Source organism: Globicephala melas, chromosome 5 (genome assembly GCF_963455315.2).
Source record: "Globicephala melas chromosome 5, mGloMel1.2, whole genome shotgun sequence".
Taxonomy (NCBI): Eukaryota; Metazoa; Chordata; class Mammalia; order Artiodactyla; family Delphinidae; genus Globicephala; species Globicephala melas.
The window spans coordinates 94,786,145-94,809,240 of record NC_083318.1 but is presented as its reverse complement, the minus strand read 5'-3'; the positions used below and the strand labels follow the sequence as shown (position 1 = coordinate 94,809,240).

At 40.2% G+C, this 23,096-nt stretch overlaps 1 non-coding gene across 1 annotated transcript; it reads left to right on the top strand.

The window, feature by feature from the left end:
- Positions 1–220: 220 nt before the first annotated feature.
- Positions 221–292, top strand: TRNAE-UUC (transfer RNA glutamic acid (anticodon UUC)). Its single transcript has one exon. It is a non-coding gene; the product is annotated as a tRNA-Glu (tRNA).
- The last annotated feature ends 22,804 nt before the right edge of the window (positions 293–23,096 follow it).

Here is a 23,096-nt window from a genome sequence, read left to right as displayed (position 1 = left end):
AAAATAGAGAGGAAAGAATATAATGAAAGAATAAAGTCCAGAAATATTATATATGAGTATTTATGTGGTAAATGTAACTTCACAATCAGTGAGGGAAATTACAGAATGTTTCCAAATGAATTTGGGGAAAGTAGCTCACTATGTAGAGAAAAAGTTGGATATCTGCCTTACACCACATAAAGGTGAACCCCAGAAGGATTAAAAACATAAATATGGGATTTCCCTGGTGGTCCAGTGGTTAGGGCTTGGCACTTTCACTGCCGTGGCCCAGGTTCAATCCCTGGTTGGGGAACTAAGATCCCACAAGCCATGCAGTGCTGCCAAAACAAACGAACAAATAAACGAAAGTGACATAAATGTGAAATAAAACCATAGAGCTAATAGTTGAAGGCACAGGAGAATATTTTTGTAATCTTTGGAATAGGAAAGGCCTTTTAAAACAAGGGCCTAAAAGCATAAACTGTAGGGTAAAATGTTGATGGAACTGACCCTATCAACTGTTCCTGGAAGGACATCACAGACAAAGTTCACAGAGAAAAGATTGGGTTCATATAGTCAGTGGAAGCCATCCACCAAGGGCATCGATCAGGGTGAGGAAGGGTGGAGATTAAATGTGGAGGAACAGTATCCAACACACCTCTTTCCTGCATTTTCCTTTGTTCTCTTATATATGTGTACATATATATGTCAATTTAATTTATTATTATAGAAATTTGAATAATGGTGATTTTGCCTTTTTTTTTTTTTTACAATTTTTGTGGCAGCTATAGAGTATGCCAATGATATCAGCAATTTAGACAGAAGCTGTGATCAGATCTCTCCTAGTGACATTACTTTGGAGTCACAAATCTCAGCTTTGTAGGTTCAAAAATGATCTGATCAGTGTAACCCAAGGGCATTCAGTCTTTTGAGAACAGGTTCTTTTTAACCAAGAGACTGACCTGATAACCAGAATGTCTCTTTATTTTTTAAAGATTATGAAAGGGACCATGTACTTTGTACTATCATTGATCATTCACTGTCCATACCAGTGGATTCGTTTGCAGTGATTGAAATATTCATGTTACTCTCCTGAGCAGCATATTTCAAGTATCAGCGAACCTGGAATGTCAAAATGGGTGTTAGTAGAGGGGGATTCCATATAGGCCTGACAAACCCTTCTCTGGTGATCTAAAGCCTTTTCCCCAGATCAGTTTCTCTCCTGTGGACGGTGCTGGAGGGATAAGTTCTAGGAAATGCTGCCTCCCTGACTCTCATTTGTCTGTTTCCGGGTTAATCTCTTTTCTTCTGTTAAAGTATCTGTCATTTGGAAACATACATGTCCTAAGATGTTCAGTCTGGGCAGAAAATGGGGGTCACTGCAATAATAAACAAGGTTGCTTGGCTTAGCTCTCCCCACTTACTGTGGGATCTCCTGCCCTCTTCTGTGCCTCTCTGACTTATTGCAAATTTCCTGCCCTGTCTTCTGAGAGTTCCCAGGATACCACGCACAAAAGCTCATGAATAAATTCTTGCAGCTTCCACTGACCTCTGAGGTCACTACTGTCCCAGAACTAAGGGTGGCCATCCACAGCACTGATGTCTGCACTAGGAGTGCTGCCCCTTGCTCAAAAGCTGCTTCCCACCGCTGCTGAGTTAGCTGGCACCTCTCAGCCACAGGTACCCTTGGGATCATGCTGGGCCTATCATGTATAGCCCTCCTGCTGCCCCCGGAATTTGGCTTGCTGTTGTCATTGCAGTGCCCTTGACATTGGCGACCTTCTGTTACACCCCGACTCCAGGTTATGCTGGATCAGCGCTGTCCTTCACTGAATCCAAGTGAATTTCTGACTCCCACCCCTACCCTGTTCCCAAAGTAACACAGCCTTGGGCTTCTAACATTACACACCGAGACATGTGACAAACAGCTCTCAAGTGTTGACATGAGTCCAAGGAATCTGGGTCAGAGAACAAATTCAAGGGATCAGGCATGAGTTCCCCTTCACGCCAAAGACTGATAAATTGTTATTGAACAAAATGTGTGTCTTTATTCTGTCCGTCCTTAAAATGGGTTTTTTCCTAGAAGCTCCTTCTTTAGCAGAAGGTCAACATATATCTGAACAAGCCTGAATATGGGTTTAGTCTCAGCTGGGACCACCCCATTCTTCATCCTCACTCCCCCTCCCCAGTAAATACACATATTCTGATATGTCAGTAGTTTTCCGGAAAACATTTTATGGAGAATTCTGAATCACAATTTCATCCATTCTGTCAATTTTACTGGGAAAGCCCTGCCTTTTATTCCCATCTACCTTTCTAATCATATTTTTGGTTTTTGTGTTTTTTTCCAATTAATAATATAATAATTCTTAATGTTGTTAATAGTTTTGTGACAGTTCTTTTCCATGGCTACATAATACTTCATCAAATAGTTGTGGAATACTATACCTACCATCTCCCTATTATTGAACATTTGTATTGCTCTGTTGGGTTGCATGTTAGGATAAGCTAAGTTTATAGCAATGAACAACTGCAAAACAGAAGTTTTTTAGGAGACAAGGGTTTATTTCTTGCTAATGCAAAGTCATCTGTAAATCTAGACGGCTCTTCAGGGCACCTGTTTTCCAGCAATGGTTCAGCTATCTAAGCTGCTTTGACCCTCTTGTTTTTCTCTCTGAATAAGGAGCTTCTTCTGCATCCATAGAGGAATGGGGAAGAGCACTGGAGAGTTCAAGTGGACTTTCACTGCCATAGCCCAGAAGTAATGCACATTCACTTCCTTCACAGCCCATTGGTCAGAACTAGTCACCTGCCCCTCCCTGACTACAAGGGGACTGAGCACATGTGGAACCAACAGACCAGGGTGTTGAACATGGAGTGAACTGAAGGACTAGGGGGCTGAGTATGGAGGAAGCTAATGTACTATTTGGTAAGCATTACCGTCTTTGCCACACGTTGTTTATAAGACCCTTCTTTTTAGACTTCAATATTTGCATTTATTTTTTTCCAACTTTATTGACATATAATTGACATATAACATTGTATAAGTTTAAGGTGTACAATGTATTGATTTGATTGAATTATGTTGCAAAATGATTACCACCATAACATTAGCTAACACCTCCATCCCATCACATAATTACCATTTCTTTTTTGTGGTAAGAACATTTAAGATGTACTCGCTCAGCAACTTTCTGGTATACAGTACAGTATTATTAGCTACAGTCACCAAGCTGTTCCCAGAACTTGTTAATCGTATAGCTAGAAATATGTGCCTTTTAACTAATACCTTTCCATTTCCCCATCCCCCAGGCCCTGGGTAACCATTACTTGATTCTCTGTTTCTATGAGCTAAGCTTTTTTCATATTCCACATATAAGTGATGTCATATAGTATTTGTCTTTCTCTGTCTGACTTATTTCACTTAGCACAATGTCCTCTAAGTTCATCCATATTGTCACAAATGACAGGGTTTCCCTTTTTCATGGCTGAATAATATTTCATATAATAATAATATTAATAATTTTATATGTATCTATCTCACATCTTCTTTTTTAAAATTTTTATTGATGTATGGTTGATTTACAATGTTGTATTAATTTCTGCTATACAGTAAAGTATATATTCTTATCCATTATGGTTTGTCACAGGATATTGAATATAGTTCCCTATACAGTAGGACCTTGTTTTTATCCATTCTATATGTAATTGTTTGCATCTGCTAACCCCAAACTCCCAATCCTTCCCTCCCCCACCCCCTTAGCAACCACATGTCTCTTCTCTATGTCTGTATCTCACATCTTTATCCATTTATCTGTTGATGGACATTTGAGTAGTTTCCATATCTTGGCTATTGTGAATAATGCTGCAGTAAATATGGGGGTGCAGATATCTCTTCAAGATCCTGTTTTCACTTCCTTCAGTTATATACCCAGAAGTAAGATTGCTGGATCATATGGTAGTTCTATTTTTAATTTCTTGAGGAACCTCCATACTGCTTTCCACAGTGGCTGTACCAATTTACATTCCTACCAGCAGTGTACAGGGGTTCCCTTTCCTCTGTGCTCTTGCTTACACTTTTTATCTCTTGTCTTTTTTTTTTTTTAATCTCTTGTCTTTTTGATGATAGCCATTCTGAAAGGTGTGAGGCAATATTGTGATTTTGATTTGAATTTCCCTAATTAGTGATGAGCATCTTTTTAGGTACTATTGGCCATTGGTGTATCTTCTTTGGAAAAATGTCTGTGCAATTCCTCTGCCTATTTTTTAATCATATTTTTGGGGGGCTATTGAGTTGCATGGGTTTTTTACATATTTTGAATATTTACCCTTTATCAGATATATGACTTGCAAATATTTTCTCCCATTCTGTAGGCTGCCTTTTCATTTTGTTGACTGTTTCTTCTGCTGTGCAGAAGCTTTTTAGTTTGATGTAGTTCCACTTGTTTATCTTTGCTTTTGTTGCTTGTGCTTTTGGTGTATGCAACCATTTTGGACAACATTTGACAGCAGTTGAGATTTCAAAACAGTTCTTTAGGGTCCAGGGAGAAAGGAAAACAGCAATAATAAAACAAAGCAAAGTGGAATAACAGTATATATTTGTCATGAAGCTTTATAGAGTCCTTAACTCCAGGGTATTAACCCCTCTAAGATTTTATGAATTGCTATTTTAGGGAAATTGAGGTTAAGAATGATCTCAGATGCTTTATTTCCTTAGGTTCAGTTTTTACTGGGGTCATTTCCTTGTGGATATTAAATAAATAGCCTCTCTCCACACAGGGCTGCTTAGTTGTCACACTTTTTCTAAAGCTTCTTCTAACAGGCTGTGGAAGGATAGAAATGATGCCAAAGTAAGGAAAATGACCTTTTGTTCGAATTGGCTTTACATGTTGGAAAAATTAATTGAAAATTAAAAAAACAAATGTTAATTTTTTTTTCAAGAAGAAAAGCTTATGGGCTGTTTTGTTTTGTTTTGTTTAAAGTTGAATGGCTAGACACTTTTTCTAAAGTGTCCCAGTGCTGTATACCATTAGGAGAGTACTAAGTGCTTCTCATATTCATTCTCTCCTTTTTCTCAATAGAAACTCTACCTTTATTTTCTTCTAGTTTTATTGAGATAAATTGACATACAGCACCGTATAAGTGTAAGGTATAACAACGTAATGATTTGACTTACATGCATCATGAAATGATTACCACAATAAGTTTAGAGAACATTCATCATCTCATATGAATACAAAATAAAAGATAAAGAAATATATGTTTTCCTTGTGATGAGAACTCAGGATTTACTCTCTTAACCAGCTTTCATATATAACACACAGCAGTGTTGATTACATTTATCATGTTGTACATGACATCCCTAGTATTTAATTATCTTATAACTGCAAGTTTGTACCTTTTGACCAGCTTCTTCACCATACAAAGATACTACAATATTATTGACTATATTCCCCATGGTGTACATTTCATCCCCATGATTCATTTATTTTGTAACTGGAAGTTTGTACCTCTTAATTTCCCTCACCCATTTCACTCATCACCCCATCCTACTCTTCCCTTCTGGCAACAACCTGTCTGTTCTCTGTATCTATGATTCTGATTCTGTTTCATTATGTTTGTTCATTTGTTTTGTCTTTTTAGATTCCACATATGGTAAGATCATATGGTACTTGTCTTTCTCTGTCTGACTTATTTCACTTAGCATAATATCCTCTATGCCCATCCATGTTATCACAAAAGGCAAGATTTTATTCTTTTTTATGGCTGAAAAATATTCCATTGTATATATATATATACCACATCTTTATCCATTCACCTATCGATGGGCACTTAGGTTGCTTCCATATCTTGGTTATTGTGAATAATGCTGCAATAGAACCCCAACTTTTAGTTGATAACCTAGCTAGCCACTTAGCTAAAATACTGATTTGTAGCTAGATTTGATGAAATGACTAAAATCTGGCCTATGGTATATAAATGGAATTTCTGGTCAGTCACCTGAAAGGTTGCTCAAATGCTTTTTTTCCATCCTCTAATCTGTTGTTGAGAAGATGTACATATTGGCTGGATATTCATCCCCACATTGGATTATGAGAATGAAGGCAACAGCTTAGGATGGCATAGATGAAGCTTGAAGGAGCCTGAATTTCTGATGACCATTAAGGTGCTATATAAGCTTGAGACTGTCAACTTCTGGATTGGTTTTATGTGAGAGAGAAAGAAACATTTAACTCTCTTGAATTACTGTTTTTATGATCTCTATTATTCAGTCAAACCTAATCATAACTGATACAAATATTGAGATTAGTTTCTATGTTTAACATAGAAAATAAAAAAATAAAAAGTTGAGAATTGCCTTCGTTTTTTTTTAATTAAAGAGTGTGTGGCAGAAAGATATCTTCAGCTTCTAAAAAATAAGCTCATATTTTAAAAAAATGAATCTAGACTTCTACCTGACATCTAGCACAAAATTCAATTTGAGATGACTCGAAGGCCTAAACTTAAAAGCTAACTATCAAGTTTTAGGAGAAAACACAGGAAAATTCTCTGTGACTTTAGAGTAGGAAAAGATTTCTTAGATGGTACAAAGAAAGTAGCAACTAGAAAAAGAAAATAAATTTCCAAGCACTTGGGTTTTTTGGACAATACAAAATTTTCCATTTATTCATAATTTATAGATATATCAAATCTTGTGTTGTACATCTGAAACTAGTATGTTATATATTAATTATATGTCAGTAAAAATAAATTAAAAAAAAGAAAAACGGGCTTAATGCAAATTGATAACTAAAAACAAATTCTCCATTTAAGAAAGGTCTAAGACTAGGGGATGCTTTGTTTTATTTTCACACAGAATCCCATTCCTCAGGCCTCCCACTCATGCTCAGTCTGTTGAGCAGCAGGGAGTATGTCTGGACAGTCCCTCTAGAGGACCAGTTGCCAAAGTGCTGACTCCTAGTTGGCCTTACTTCTGGTTCTTAGTTTCTCGGGCAAGGGATGGGGTGAACTGGGGAAGCGGCTAAAAGCTAAGCAGAAGCCTCTCCCAGCTGGGCAGTTCTGCTTAGGAGTCTAAGAACAATAAACTGAGCAGCCAGGCAGCTTCCTCCCACCTGCTGAGGCTAGAGATGAATCAAAGTTCAAAGAAGACTTGGATCAGACAATCACGCCTGGCAAAGCGAGGAATCGGCAGGGCAGAAGCCTGAGTCCACAGACTCAGGGCAGAGCCAGCTTCTAACCCTAGATCCAAACCAGGACACACAGCTACCCCTAGGGCAAGCCAAGTGGAGGGACAGGCTGGAGGAACCATGCGGACACTGTAGATGCTAGTCACAGCCACAGGCCTGTGGTGTCCCTTTTTTCCACACGTGTCTAGCCTCCTAGGCCAGGGAGGGGGGTTTAAGAATGTATTGATCTCCAGCAGGTGCTAATGGCACTTGGTCCACTCATCAGTTTTTGGATTTGCTCCAGCACCTGACTGATGATCCATCTCCTTGGGACCCCTCAGTGTAGCAGCCTCCAGCACAGTTGTTGGCAGCATCTTCCTGGTCATACCTCAGCTGCTCAGGGTGGAAGAGCTGCCTATACATGCCAGTTCTTACCCTACCTATGACAGGGTCACAAAGACGGCCCCTGTCTCATTGAAGGTGTTGGAGTTATTGCTGCTCCCTAGAGCTGTATCGCTGGGCATGGTGCCCTTGGGCCGGATGTGGGGCTTCAGGCAGTAGAGCTCTCAGCACTCATTGCCCATCTGCACCCCAGCTTGACCCACATGGATGGAGATACTCGCGGATTCCTCCAGTGGCCCCAGCTCCCCCTCACTATGGTTGTCCCAATAGGTGAAGTTTGCAGAGGGTCTTTGACTGCAGACATGCTGCGAGTCTCCAGTAATATCACAAATCTCCTGAGTACATGTATTTTTCTTAAACCTTTAACGTTATTGTGTAATAATTTCACGAAGGAAATCAGTGCTATAAAAATCCATTTTCATCCCATGGCATCTAACAGAAATTCCTCACAGAATCCTATATGTGGACAGTGGTTCCAGACTTGTTGCTGTGCTCCCCTTATTTTGTAATGGGTCCTCCATTTCAATGGGAATTTCAAAGGGCATGGGAGGGAAGAGTCTAGCTTCCATATTGCCTGGCACTCTATTGTGTTTTACCAACGTGCTGTAAACATTATTTTTCCTCCAGAATTTCTAATTCTGCATAGCAGCACACTGTGACTTTAAAGACTTTAATCCAGATGTTTCAAGCACTCTCAGAATGAAGAGTGTGATATGAATATTGAATTAAAGCTCAAGAAACACAGATATTAACTGTCATTTTTCAAGAATGATTAATAATATGGGAAAACATTTATGAATATAATATGAGAAAAGCAGCACACAGTGTACTGTCTTAGGGCAAGTCACTCAAATCTCTCCAATCATAATTTTTCCTATAAAAAGAATGTTTATGAAAATTTAAAGTTAATATAGAGATATTTATCATCCTGTCTCTTCTACAACAGCACCATGAAAAGTTCAGAAGAAAGAAAATTGCTCTAGAATTGTTTACTTAATGGGCACTCCACAATGTCTGGATCCAGCTGTAAATCTATTCCTCCCTAGTGTCCTACCTTTTTGAATAAGAAGGTGTAGATTGTGGTGGTTAAGAGGCTCTAGAGCCATACTGCCTGGGTTTAAATACTGGTTTAGGGACTTCCCTGGTGGCACAGTGGTTAAGAATCCACCTGCCATTGCAGGGGGACATGGGTTTGATCCCTGGTCCAGGAAGATCACACATGCTGCGGAGCAACTAAGCCCATGTTCCACAACTGCTGAGCCTGTGCTCTAGAGCCCGCGTGCAACAACTACTGAGTCCACACACTCTAGGGCCCATCTGCTGCCCAACTACTGAAGCCCACGTGCCTAGAGCCCGGGCTCTGCAACAAGAGAAGCCACCACAATGAGAAGCCTGCCCACCGCAATGAAGAGTAGCCCCTGCTCGCTGCAACTAGAGAAAGCCCGTGCACAGCAACAAAGACACAAGGTGGCCCAAAATAAATTTTAAAAATAAATAAACAAACAAACAAATAAATACTGGCTTAACTATTTACTTGCTGGAAATCCTTTGCAAGTTATTTATGGTCTTTAACTTTAAATTATTTAAGCTTAAATCCTGAGATAACTCATGTGTCAAATAGGGGTGATAATAGTACTTTCCTACGAGGGTTGTTTTAAGCATCGAATGAGTGTATGCAAAACATTTAGAATAATGTGTGGCACATAATAAACTCTGAATAAACATTAAATTTAAAATAATAATAACTGTCCATTCATGCATCTCTATGAAGCTCTAGTTCAGCAGCTTCTAAAATGGGTCCCCATGATCCCTGCCTCTTTTTATTCATGCTCATGTGTAATCCCCTTCCCTCAGTGTGGGTTGGACTGAGAGGCTTGCTTAAGTTACCCAGGTTCGTTTTGCTCAATGCGCAACAAGCCTAAATTCTGAGATACCGAGGTTCACAGCAAAGAGAGGGTTTATTCACAAGGCAGGCAAGTGAGGCGATGGCAGAACACATCTCAGATCTGCCTCTCTGAAAGCAAGGAGCTCGGGGATTTTATGGGATAAAGAATAAAGAAGCAGGGCGGTCTGAGGTGTGGTGAGTGTGGGGAGGAGTGGGGAAAGGTGACTGGAAAAAGAAGCGATAATCATTGTTCTGGGCAGGTGTAACTAAGCTACAATGGAGGCACTTAGCACGATCTGAGGGTGGAGTTTTCATCCCTCTGACGTCAAAAAGTCACTAAGCGAACACTCGCACATGCCCAGCTGGAGGGTAGGTGGTCCTATCCAATCTTAACCAGCTCAGCTCGAACTAGACACAGCTGACTCCAAGTTCCTGGAAAACAACAGACAAACATCTTATTGTTTAGGTTACATGCCGCTTGGAGAACATGCAAGTCTTAAAACTACCTTGATTAGTGAAGGCAAGTGAAATGGGTTTGACTAATGATTACCCACAGTTTCGCTTATGATTAATAGAACATGGAAAAAGTGATGGGCTGTCACATCCGAGATAAGGACATAAAAGACGGTGACTTCTGTCTCCTCACACTCCCTCTCTCTCTGACTCTTTCCTCTTGCTCATTCTGATAAAGCAAACTGCCATTGTGAGCTGCCCTATGGAGAGTCCCATGTGGCAAGAAACTGGGTGTCCTCTGGCCAACAGCCTGCCAGGAACTGAATCCTGCTAACAAACATGTAAGTGAGCTGAGAAGAGGGTTCTTCCCTATTCAAGTCTTGAGATGATTGAAGCCCCCCTGATGGCTTCGTTGGAGCCTTGTGAGAGACACTGAGCCAGAGGACCCAGCTAAGCCGCACCTGGATTCGTGACCCAGGAATCCGGTAACTTGCTATTTTAACCCACTAAGTTTGGGATCATTTTTTACGTGGTGTTACATAGCCAATACATATATTGCTACTAGAAGTGGGGTGACTTTGTAACAAATACTTAAAATTTTCAGAGTTGCTTTGGAACCAGGCAGTGGGAGGGAGGTGGAAAGATCTTGAGGAGCATGATACAGGAAGCGTAAGTCACCTTGAACAACCTGGCAGTGGAAATCCAGACCTTGAGGATGCTGCCTGTGAGGGTTCAAAAGGAAGTGAGAAACCTGTTACTAGAAACCGGAGGAAGGGGAATCCTTGTTATATATTGTCAGAAATCTTAGCAACACTGTCAACTGTCATCTGCACTTAGATGGAAAGCAGGAAAAGTGCTGAACGAACTTGGTAATTTAGCTAAGGAGGTTTCCAAGAGTGTGGAAAGTGCTGCCTAGTTTCTCCTTGCTGCACATAATGAAATGCAAGAGGAGAGAGAGAACTTGAGGGAAGGACTGTTAAATAGAAAGAAGCCTGAACTTGAAAGTTTTGAAAACTCTTCTCCTCTCTAGAGAACAAAAAATGCTAAAATTAAGAAATGACCTCTGGGGGCTTCCCTGGTTGTGCAGTGCTTAACTACTACTTTATTAGTTTGAATTGAACCATTGATTTTAGTAGAAACTGTACTTGTATAAATAGAAAGTGAGATGTGTATGAATTAATATTGGCAATAACTTAGTCTATACATTCATAGAGAATTCTATACATAAACCTGTAATGCGTTTGTGTTTACCTAAATAATAATAGGAGCTAACGTTTGTGCTATTACTAATTTACCTGGGCTATCGCATTTAATACCCATGTCATTTGCAGAAGAAACCCCTCTGTAGTATTAGATTCTAATCCAAGGCCAGAAATCATTTTACCCTGCTCTAGCAGCATGAAGTTTTCTTTCAAGATATTCCCAATTACAGGACTCTATTGTTTAATGTTTAATTGTTTAATAAAATCAATTATACTTCTCCTGTATGATTCCTTCTAGGACTGAGGTCAAATGCAAGAATTAGCAAAAAGAAATCAGAGGGTGGAAATTCACAGACTCCACCTCCCATCCTCCACCCCACACACAGTTATCTGGAATAGGTTGTGCAAAAGAGAAGAATTGATATGCCACTCTTCTGCAAAGAGACCCAGAAATTAGTAAATTATTATCTAGGAATTACATTTTCACTGTTAAATACATTGAATTGGCCTGTGTATCTGCCGCATGACAAAATTGTTACCTGCCGACGCAGGGGACACGGGTTCGTGCCTCGGGCCGGGAAGATCCCACATGCCACGGAGCAGCTGGGCCCGTGAGCCATGGTCGCTGAGCCTGCACATCCGGAGCCCGTGCTCTGCAACAGGAAAGGCCACAACAGTGAGAGAGAGGCCCACGTACTGCAAAAAAAAAAAAAAAAAAAAAAAAAAAAAAGAGATGACCTCTGAGTACTATCAGGAAAATGTGGTCTAGAGATAAAGCCAAAGGAGTAACTGTACAACATTTTATTCAGACCCCCGAAAGATCAAAGGATCAGGTTATTTAGTCCACAAAGGGCCCTTTGAAGAGATGAAAGACACATCTCACAAATCTTCTCAAACAATAGGGAACAAGGGAAGCTTAGAATGTGGGCTCTCATTCTTCTCAGCAGGAGCCCAGCATAGAGAAGAGCTGATCTAGAAGAGATTTATGGATGTGACACGTGTCTAATGGTGTGAACCCCAATGAATTGCACAGAAGTCCCACAAAGTTTTTGAGAAAACTGTATATACAGAAACACTGCTAGCTTGGATTGAAAGGGACAGAGACAGGACAGAATGGAAAGAGGCCACTGAGCCTCCAAAATTCTACTGGCAGGAAACAGGCTGAGAAGATTATTTAACCACAAACAAGTGCTACCTTTCTTGAAAAAGTAAGGATGACTCAGAGGGTGGAACAGCCTACAGAATAGAGCTCAGAGCCTTGGAGAATTATTCCCAGGCCTTGAAAACAAAGGGATGAGCTTGCAACATTCCCTCTGTTGGATTTCAGAACTGCTGTGGGCAGTAACTCCTTTGTGTATCCCATTTCCCACTTTTTGAGTAGGAGTTTCTGTAGCAATTGCCCTATGCCTGCATGATCATTGTATTTTGGGTGTATGTGACATAGATAACTATCTCTTTAGTTTCACAGATCTGTAGATTGAGAGGAACAGTACTCAAAGTAGCTGTATTTAAGGAGATACACCCAAGGAGACTCATCCACACATGGACCTTATTTAGATAAGATTATAGATCTCTGCCATAATCTGTCCAGCTAGCTGTTCTCTTTTATATTCTCATTTACTTAAGCATTTATTGAGTGCGTACTGTTTATGAGTCATTGAGTTACAGGCAGGGTATTCAAAGTTAAATAAGACATGGTTCCTTAATTCTGGTGGAAAAGACAGAGGTAAACACAAGATACCACTGTGAAGAAATAAGTACTACATAGTGATATACCCAACATGCAATGGGAGCAGAATGGTAGCATCTAAATCAGAGAAGCCAGAGGAGGAGTCCTGATGAGGGGGTAGCTGAGCCAAGTCCTGAAGGACAGGTAGAAGTGATTTGGGTTGAACTGTATGAAATTACCATTCTTATAGTTCAGAAACTGGTAATTTAATATGGTCCAACCCGATAGGTAGGTCAGGAATATTCTAAACATAGGATCTTCCAGTTGAAAATGATAAATTGGGCATAAATAGGTTTAACAACTGGACTTTTTCTCCCAGGACAGGTTAGTCATTCCTGCTTTTTTCCACTGTATGTTACTGGCTTGGTGGCTCGAGATGTTTCCTCCCCAGACTTTAGAGCAGATATTGAGTGAAACGGCTGAGAGACCCACGTGGGAGTAAGTCAGGGTGAGTTTTGTCCACCTGTATTATCGTCACTTTGATGTTGATAGGAGACAGCTGGGTGCTCTCTACCCAGGCAGCACATTTGTCCTGGGAGGGAGACTAGTTCCAAGGAAAAGCAGCTGTCAGGGGGAAGCTGATGAATATGCCATTACCCCAAATCCATCATGTTTTTGCATGCCACAGTCATCAGGCAGCTGCCAATAATTCCATCCGTGGTATGGTTGCAGAAAAGCTGAAGGTGGATGAAATGCTGATCGTTGGGTTTCACCAGTTATTTAGAATGTGAATCACAAGTGGATTCGCACTAATGATATTTTTAGAGTGGCTTTGTATAATTTTCATTGAATATTTTGTGTATTGACGCTTCACCTTGTTAACAGCTTGGTTTGACTAAAGAAAAATGTAATGAGCATACTGGGTTTTTTTTTGTTTTTCGTTTTTTGCTTGGGAGTAGTTAAATAAATAAAGGAAAATTGATGGGTTCAGTAAAAAAAAAGTGAGAAACAATGCAGGTAGCAAGAGGTAGCATATATACAACAAACAGGAACTATGATAACAAAAATATTTGGGACTACTGACCAAGGGGAGAAAAAGCTGTAGCTGCTTTGTTCACTGGGGAGGATGGATTCCCAGTGCTTTGGGGGCTAAGCCCATAGATTTCAAGGCTGAACAAGGTCCCTCTTTTTCTCACTCTGCCTTTTAAAAGAATTTTCAACTTTATTTGGCCAATGTGTTCAATTCCAATATTGTGGTAGAAAAGCCTGAACTGAAAAGAAGAACTGTCAACATCTGATTTGGCTGAAGCATCCTTGGCTGTCTCGCAACCTGGAAATGGAGTGCCTTGGTTCTGCCTGACACAGGCCTCAGGCCTCACTAGAAATCATAGAGCAAGAGGAGCCTGGCTCTGAGAGGGAAGGGGAACTGCCCAGCCTGTCCTGGGCCCCAACAGACAAGCACCACCCCTCTTCCAGTTGTGCTGCGGCCCATCCTTCAACAGAGACTGAAATCTTCAACTCCCACTAAAATGCTATTAAAAACATTTTAAAAAGTAAAAAACCCAAGAGCAAAGATGCTGAGAGGAAAAGGAAGCTCTATAACAAATTGACAAGTGATAACTGACTTAGTGGACCAGAGAAAGTAGAATCTTCTTTAAAAGCTAAAAAAAAATAAAAATAAAAAATGGTACTGATGAACCTAGTTGCAGGGCAGGAATAAAGAGGTAGACATAGAGAATGGACTTGAGGACGTGGGGTGGGAGGGGGAAGCTGGTTTGAAGAGTAGCATCGACACATATACACTACTCAATGTAAAATAGTTGGCTGGTGGGAAGCAGCAGCATAGCACAGGGAGATCAGCTTGGTGCTTTGCGATGATCTAGAGGGGTGGGATAGGGAGGGTGGGAGGTAGGCTCAAAAGGGAGGGGATATGGGGACATGTGTATGTATGCATATGGCTGACTCACTTTGTGTGCCACAGAAACTAACACAGTGTTGTGAAGCAATTATACTCCAATAAAGATCTATTAAAAAAAAGAAAAGAAAAAAAGAGGAAACCCTGAAGAGGGACAATTCATTCCATAAAACCTCACACAATCGTTGTGGGAAGAGACTCACATCAAGGCATAACATCATATTTGAACCCTGAGTCGAATGGGAGATCTCTAGACTTCTCAGAGAGAAAAAAAATGGGTCATATACAAATGATCAGTAATTAGAATTATATCAAATTTACTCATACCAACACTGGAGGCTGGAAAAAAAGAGCAATGTCTTTAAATTTATGAGGAAAATAATAATTCCAACCTATAATTTGATATTCATGCAATCAATCAAAAATTAAGCCATTTTTAGATCTCAAAATCTCAAAAAAAAAATTCCTTCCTTTTTAGAAAGCTATCAGAGAGTGTGCTCCAACAAAAGAAGGGAGTATCTGGTGGATCCAACATGGGAAGGGGTGAAGGAAGAGCCTAGAATGACAACTGTGCACCAACTGCTCTAGATTAGAACAGGAAAGATGTCACCAAGAAAAAGGTGAAATGATTATCAGATGTGTTTGAAATTATTGAATGAAGACCAACATTTTCTTAGGGAGTTTGTGAATTAATAAATGATAGGTACATAGAAAACCAAGAAAATGAATTTAAAAGGACAATCAAAACAGGGAATCAGGGGGCTTCCCTGGTGGCGCAGTGGTTGAGAATCTGCCTGCCAATGCAGGGGACACGGGTTCGAGCCCTGGTCTGGGAGGATCCCACATGCTGCGGAGCAACTAGGCCCGTGAGCCACAACTACTGAGCCTGCGCGTCTGGAGCCTGTGCTCCGCAACAAGAGAGGCCGCGATAGTGAGAGGCCCACGCACTGCGATGAAGAGTGGTCCCCGCTTGCTACAACTAGAGAAAGCCCTCGCACGGAAATGAAGACCCAACACAGCAAAAATAAATAAATTAATTAATAAACTCCTACCCCCAACATCTTAAAAAAAAAACAAAAAATGGAATCAAAACAGGACCAAAACCAAAATCAAAGAATCTATGTGGACCTTTTGTGATTAATATTTAAAGTCAAAATAATATAAACATTAAATATAAAGCTAGCCAAATGTTATAACTAATTAGGAGGATCAGGATACTGTAAATGTGTGTGTGTGTGTGTGTGTGAAAAGCTACATCTTTATCATATAATTGGAAGTCAAATAATAATATTAAAACCTGAAAAAAATCAAGAACTAACAGTACAAGCATGTTATTTAGAAATATGGAGCCAAATAAGAGAAGACGTGATGAGAAGAGGAAATTTTGGTCATTTCTGGGGAATGAAATTCAAGGGTGAGAAAGATGGAGCCAGAAACTTCCTTTCTTATATGTCTTATAGAACTATTTTACTTTTCTAAACCATATAAATTTTGAAAATAAAACAAAGGTAATCTCAATCAGAAGGAACAGGTTTGCATAAAATGTTCTAACTTCTCCAAGGAGCTGTCTCCTGCCTGTAATAGAGGTTAGATGAGGGAGTTAGAGGAGGTGACAAAGTCAGGAGTCCCATCATATAGGGCCATCTGCTGAGCTAAGCACTTTGGACTTTATCTTGAAAGATATGAAGATGCTGTCAAAGATCTTAAACATGGGAGTGACATGGTCATGATGATTTCAGAAAGGTCAGTCATCAAGAGTCAATGAAAGAAAATGACTATTGTCCCCATGTTCTCAGTAGAAAAGGTACAGTGTTTGAGAGAGGTGATTCCTCAGGTGATTGTTGAGAGGTTGGCTGAGTGGGTAGCGCTGTAGAAAGCAGCAACACTAAAACCGAGTTCTCCTGTGGGAAGTTTATATTCTCACTTTGGTAGAAAGATTCTGGTGTTCTCACCTGAAATGGGTTCATGGTTTTGTTTGTTTGTTTTGTTTTGTTTTGTATAACCTCATCTCAGAGATCCAGGCCAACCTTACTGACATCATTAGCTGTGGTTTGGAAGATGAACATAGGACAATCACACAGGCAGCATCTCCTGTCTTCTTGTAGTCATCTCAGTGACAAGTGATGTGGCTGCTGCAGGAGAAATGGAAGAACAGGTAGATATGAGAATCTGAGGAGGCAGATGTTGAAAGTCACTGAGACTTGGAATATAGACTTTGTTTTTGCTTTTGCGGTACGCAGGCCTCTCACTGTTGTGGCCTCTCCTGTTGCAGAGCACAGGCTCCGGACGCGCAGGCTCAGCGGCCATGGCTCATGGGCCCCAGCCACTCTGCGGCATGTGGGATCTTCCCGGACCGGGGCATGGGCGGACTCTCAACCACTGCACCACCAGGGAAGCCCGGAATATAGACTTTGAAATAACTGATAGGGTTCCTGGCTGCAAGCAGTAGCAGCAGGTCTGGCTATCTTAAGCCAATAAGGAGTTTACTACAAGGAGCGATTGTCCTTCTGTTAGGTGGCTAACAGAATCTAGAGGAGGGTAGGGAATGAGAGTTGGAGGACAGGCAGGAACCAAAAAGCTCTAGAAGTACAAAAAAGTAGGAAGCACAAGAGCCTTGTATCAGGAAGACTGTGACCAGGAGGCCACCACTGTTAGCATAGGATCACGCCAGCACTCACTGCTACCATCTCTAGATACCATCTGAGCTGCCCAGAGTAAACCCTAAGCATCCCTTCATCTCTGTGTCTCTCATCAGACTCACAGTCCTGGGCAAGAGTGTCTGATCTCTTAATCCTGGATCTCGTGCCCCTGATCCACGGCTGCAGGCAATGGGAACTGGAGGATTTTCTACTTCAGATTCCATAATAGAAGGAAGAAGGGCACTCACTGGAATACTATACAGAGTGTGTGTGTGTGTGTGTGTGTGTGTGTGTGTGTGTGTGCGTGTTTGGGGCAGGGGGGTTGCTAGGTGATGTTCAACCAAGACAAATCTGACAAATGCCCAGGTTTTGAAGTAAAGCTAGGGATCTGGAACTATAGTTAGCAAGGTATATCAGTATCCAGTATCCAGTTTGTGGGGCTCCATGCCAATTAACCCAAACCCTTGGCTAACTCATAACTCCTGGTAACTCAGACCCTTTGTCTGGGTTTAGGTCTCTTTGCTCTGAGTTTCTTGGTCTGGGTCAGTGGGCCTGGCCTCAGCTGATCATCCTGACTTGTCTCCTTGCCTGTGTACTCTCTGCCTCAGCTCACCTCTCTGGATGTAGCTTCTCATCCTCTTGGCTAAAGGTGTCCACTGGCCTGGATTCTCCATCCTCATTGCTTTCAGACTGTCTAGGCTGTATGCTGCTCAAACTGGGAATATCAGACTTTCTTGTTAATATGTGACTATCCCTCTTATTTAACATTGTAGAAAAATTTCCCCATGGGACAACATAATTGTTCCTTCTCTCTGTCTTTTAAAAGTGGATACTTTCAGGTTTTGAATACCTATACCCAATTTCAAAAGGCCACACAGACATAGTTATGATCAATAGTTTCCTTAGAGGACTTTACTCCTAACTGAATATTTAGAAGCAATATGAAAATAACTGTTTAAAATGTTATATAATTCATCGCATATTTATCCAATGTGCATATGTTATTCAATGAAGATATGGTTTGATTTCCAAATAACAAAAAGTTCAGAATAGTATGAGGACAGACAGACACTGGGTGTCTGAGTTGATTATTCTACCTTTCTTTAGGTAAGTGGTCTCACAGATACTTTCCTATTTTACCATGGTTAGTGTATTTCTTCCATCTAGGTGACAGAGTACCAAATGCTTTATCTGTGTCACTCAGCCACGTCGTTAAGCCATTCTTTCATGAGCATTGTAGACCCCATTTACAGATAGAAAGGCAGGGACAAAAGGCTCCAATTTTGAGGGTTAAATCAAGGTTGAATAGCCCCAATGCAATGTACAGTCACCAAATCAGTCATAATCTCTGAGGACAACCAAACAATTCTCTTGAATTTTTAAAAAGAAGAACTTGGAAAAAGAGCCTTCTATTCAGCTGAATCTATAAATCTCTTGTATGGTCCTGGATTGAATCATGCCTGCCCTGCCACTTCTAAGGAAGGCACAGCAAAAACACCACTTCCCTTTGTCTCTTGTGAACAAAGGCAAGAGTGGACTCAGTGTCAGCCCTGCACAGGTAAAATGAGTGCAAAGAGATTCTGCTCACTGGCTTCAAAGCCCTGAAACAGGGAGGATTCTCAATGGGAACCAGAGGGAAGTAATTCGTCAGGAACAATGGTACTCTCAGGACAATCGCTCCGAATCTTAAAATGGAAAAATTGGCAAGAGTGATATACAACTGATACTTTAGTAATGACAGTTAAAATATTTGTCTCCTATATTTCTGAACATAAGAACTCTTACTAGAAATGAAAAGCAGTGTGAGTGGCAGATGGCTGGTAGGGTGACAGCCCAGTATGTGTGTGTATATATATATATATATATATATATATTAAGCACATAATGCTTAAATTATGTTAGAAATCCATAAAGCTATAAAAAATTAGAAAATATAAGCAAATAAACAAATAAATATATACATACTAATTGTGATAGGTGCTACGAAGGGAATGAACAGGGATGAGGCCTGTTGGCTGGCTCTACACTGCACGGTTACCTAGGAGACTTGCTCTTCTAGTACAAGCATTTCTACTCTCCGGGCTCCATCTCTTTACAACACAGTCTTATGTCTCCATGCCTTTGCACAAGTTCTTTCCTCTGCCTGAAATGTCATTTTCTCTTATATTCACAAGTATAAACACTACTTAATCTTCAAAGCCCAGCAGATTTTTCCTTGTCCACATAATTAGAGTCAAGCTGTCCTCTCGAGCCTGCTGTCACAGCTCTTGTTACATGTTGCCTGGCATTATAGTTACTTCCCAGTGAAATGATGAGCAGCACATGAGTTGGGACTGGGTTTTCCTAATCTATATTTCCCCTAGTCCCATAAGGAGGAGTTCAGTAATGCTTGGCTGGGATATCCAAGGCCATTGAGTTCAGATAAGGAAACTATGAGTTATAACTATGAGTATGATTTGCTCGGTCTCTCAATTGTTCATGGACATGCCCTCAGCTACCCGAAATAAGTGAGTCAGATTTGCTGCTGATGCTTCAGTGGGGAAAGATGGCAGAAAAGGTGTGCTGGGTGCCTTCAAACTCTTGGGCATAATGCCTCAAAATTTGGAAAAATGGGAATGCTGAAGTTTGGCAGAAGAAGTAGGGAAGGAGTAAATAAGGCTGCTTAGGCTGGCCTAAACTGTCAACTGATTGTTTTTAAAAATGACACATCCCCATTATAACAAATTACCCAATTTTCAGTCCTGGCCTCTGTGGTTCCAGGAAGCACCTAGAAAAGACATGACTCATCATTATACCTCTATAGTATTTTCAATATCATCATCTGAACCTCAGGAAAATGATTCTGGAGCTAAGTCATTGCACTTAGGAAAGTAAAAATGAAGGGGAAATTATGGACCAATATTAACTGTATGAAAGTAGAATCTACTTACTTAGTGGTGTGATTTTTTAGAGGCCCCCCACAAAGTCTTCCTACATCTGCTATCAATGTCTAAAATTTTAGATCTTTTCTGATGATGACAATAATAATTATAATATTCAATATCTGGAAGATAAAGCTTTACACTTTGTGTTGTTCTGTTAATTTGAACGTGCTTTGAAATGAGGTGGAACAAATTACTTGGAATTTTTTATCAAGAGCACATTATTTTTTTCAGAAGACATTTCCTGATAAGCCATTTGAGATAGAAACAAAGATTTGAAGAAGGTCCAAGTGTGGACAGAATTTCCCACTCCAGGACATGAGGAGAATTTTTTCTAATTGTGCTAAGAATTCAAGGGAAGAATAAGGTGAATCAGAAGCTGAGAGACAGTGGAGCTAGGCTCAAATATGTTGCCTGAAGTTCAACTGCTAGGCAGGTCTAATTGTTTATTGAATCTGTAGAAATTTACACTCAGAATTTTTGGCACAGGAAAGATTAAACATGTCTCCTACTCTGAACTTTAAATAAATAAATGCTCAGAAACAATGCAATTTTTATAACAATTTTCATGTGCTGTAATCAAATGATTGGGTGTGGTTTTGAGCATTTATTTACTTACCCAAAGTTTCCTCTGTGTGACTATAGCTGAACCATGTGTGAAAACTCTGAGAAATAACCTTTCCCTAGGCCAAAGAAACTTTGAAGATCAAACAGATTATGTCACCAAAATGGAACTCCATATCAATGAATATTGAAATATTGAAAAAGGGGAAAACGGTTGGAAATGAGAAGAGTGAACCAGCCAGTGGCTAGTCAAGTCTAGGATCATAACGTTAAGGTGGTGAGGTACAATATTGGAAATTTTACTGAAGTGAGCTGGGATTAATCAGGATGCTGTGCACCTGACCTGAGACTTGCCTTAACAGCAAGCTGCCTGTGATGCAAATCAGATCCTCGTGCTCACAGTGGGGGAATAGCGGACACGTGTTGTCTGCACAGCATCTCTCTCTCTCTCTGTCTCTCTCTGTCTCTGTCTCTCTCTCTCTGTCTCTCTGTCTCTCTCTCTCTCTCTCTCTCTCTGGGGAGCTACCTTGATCACATACCTCTTAATCACCACATCAGAGCCTCTTGCCCTCAGCTGTCTCTGGTTCTGGTTCTGCCTGGACTCCAACTGGCTTCACATGGGAGCAATCTGACTTCCAGGCTTCTGCCTGACTTCCTGCTAGCACTGTGCACCTCTACCTTGCACCCTTGAGTTACATAGCACAAAAGAAATGGCCTTTCATAGCTAAGCTAAAATAGTGTTATTACTCAGTACTGAGAGTACTGTCTGACACAAGGGAGAAGATGTAGAGTGTCAGGTCCATTAAAAATATGCTATCTCAATCCTCACCCAAATCTGAGAAGAGGATATTATCCGTTCCATCATCTGGATGGAGAAACTGAGATTCTGCAAAGGTAAGTAGTTGGGCCAGGGTCACATGGCTCTTAAATAACAGAACCAGAATTTGAACTAGGTCTAACTCTTAACTCATTATCGTCCGCAAACAGCCTGTTTCAAATATTGATGAAATAAGTGACTTAAATTGAATGCGTGGGTTTTTTTAAAATTAGGATAAAATATTTCTCCAAGTTAATAAAATTCAACTTTAAAAAGAGTGAAGAGTGACCCAGTAGAAACAAAAAATAGTTGTGTGGTAGCAGCAAGAATGGAGAAGAAGTGAAGCTGGAGTGAGTCAGGAAATGTGAGTTTCAACCCTGTTTCTGCCCCTCATTCGCTAAGTAGCCTCAGGTAAGTCCCTTAAAGTCATAGTATTCAGAAAGAGACCTCAGATTACGTTTTGTTCAATCTGCTTGCTTACCCCTTAGGAAACTGGTACTCCAAGAGTTTCAGATGAAGCTTAGCCAGCATTGTGGCAGAGAGTGGTGATGTCCCTTGGAAATATTAGTGCCTAAGGTGATTAATGTTAGGAGGCAGAGTTTGTGCCCTCAAACCTTCTACAACCACACTCTGGTCTTTTCCTTTTAACCTCCTTCTACTCTCAGACTTACTTAGTTGTGCAATTCTGTACCCTCAGGGAATTTTTTTTTTCTAATTCCATCTGATAAGTACTAATTCAGACTTCCTTTTCATGCTTTCTTTCCCCAAAATGAGTTTTGTTGAATATGACCCTTTTAGATACATTAACAAAGAAGTAGAATAGCAAACACCTATATAATTTCACTCTATGCCTCACAGTTTGTGAATGTATATATGATATAATATATATTATATCTGGATATTTATATTATTATAATTATTATATAATACATATTCATGCTTTTGGTCCTCATAACAAGCTTATGAGGATAATGCTATTATTACACCATTTCATAGGAAACTAAGGTATAGAGAATGGTTAAAGAATTGCTTAAGACGGTGCAGCTGACAAGTCATCCGAGGGCTGGGGTCTTCCTTTTGGCTGGGCCAAGGATATTATGTGTGGCTTAGCTTTTTTCAGGCCTTATTTATAATTTGTGAAATGGGATGCAAACAAAATTTTTTTAATTTGTCTGCCTTGTAGCAATGGTAGATACACTGTGGTGTCTGATATATGTAAGTCATCCTGTATTTTCTCTAATGTTTACTTTTTGAACTAAGCTTTCTCAGAACTTCTCTCTTGCTGACTCTTATAATCAGTAGGCAACCAGTGGGCAAAGTAATGAAGGAGACATTTCAAAGATTTGATTCACAAAATCTGTTAATTAATTAACTAATTAAATAGAGTTGTGTGTCTTCCTCTTTGTTGGCTATTCCAAGTTTAGGTTCAGGTGACAGAAAGAACATTGAATGTGAAAGCATGACCCATTTTGTCTCTGATTCTA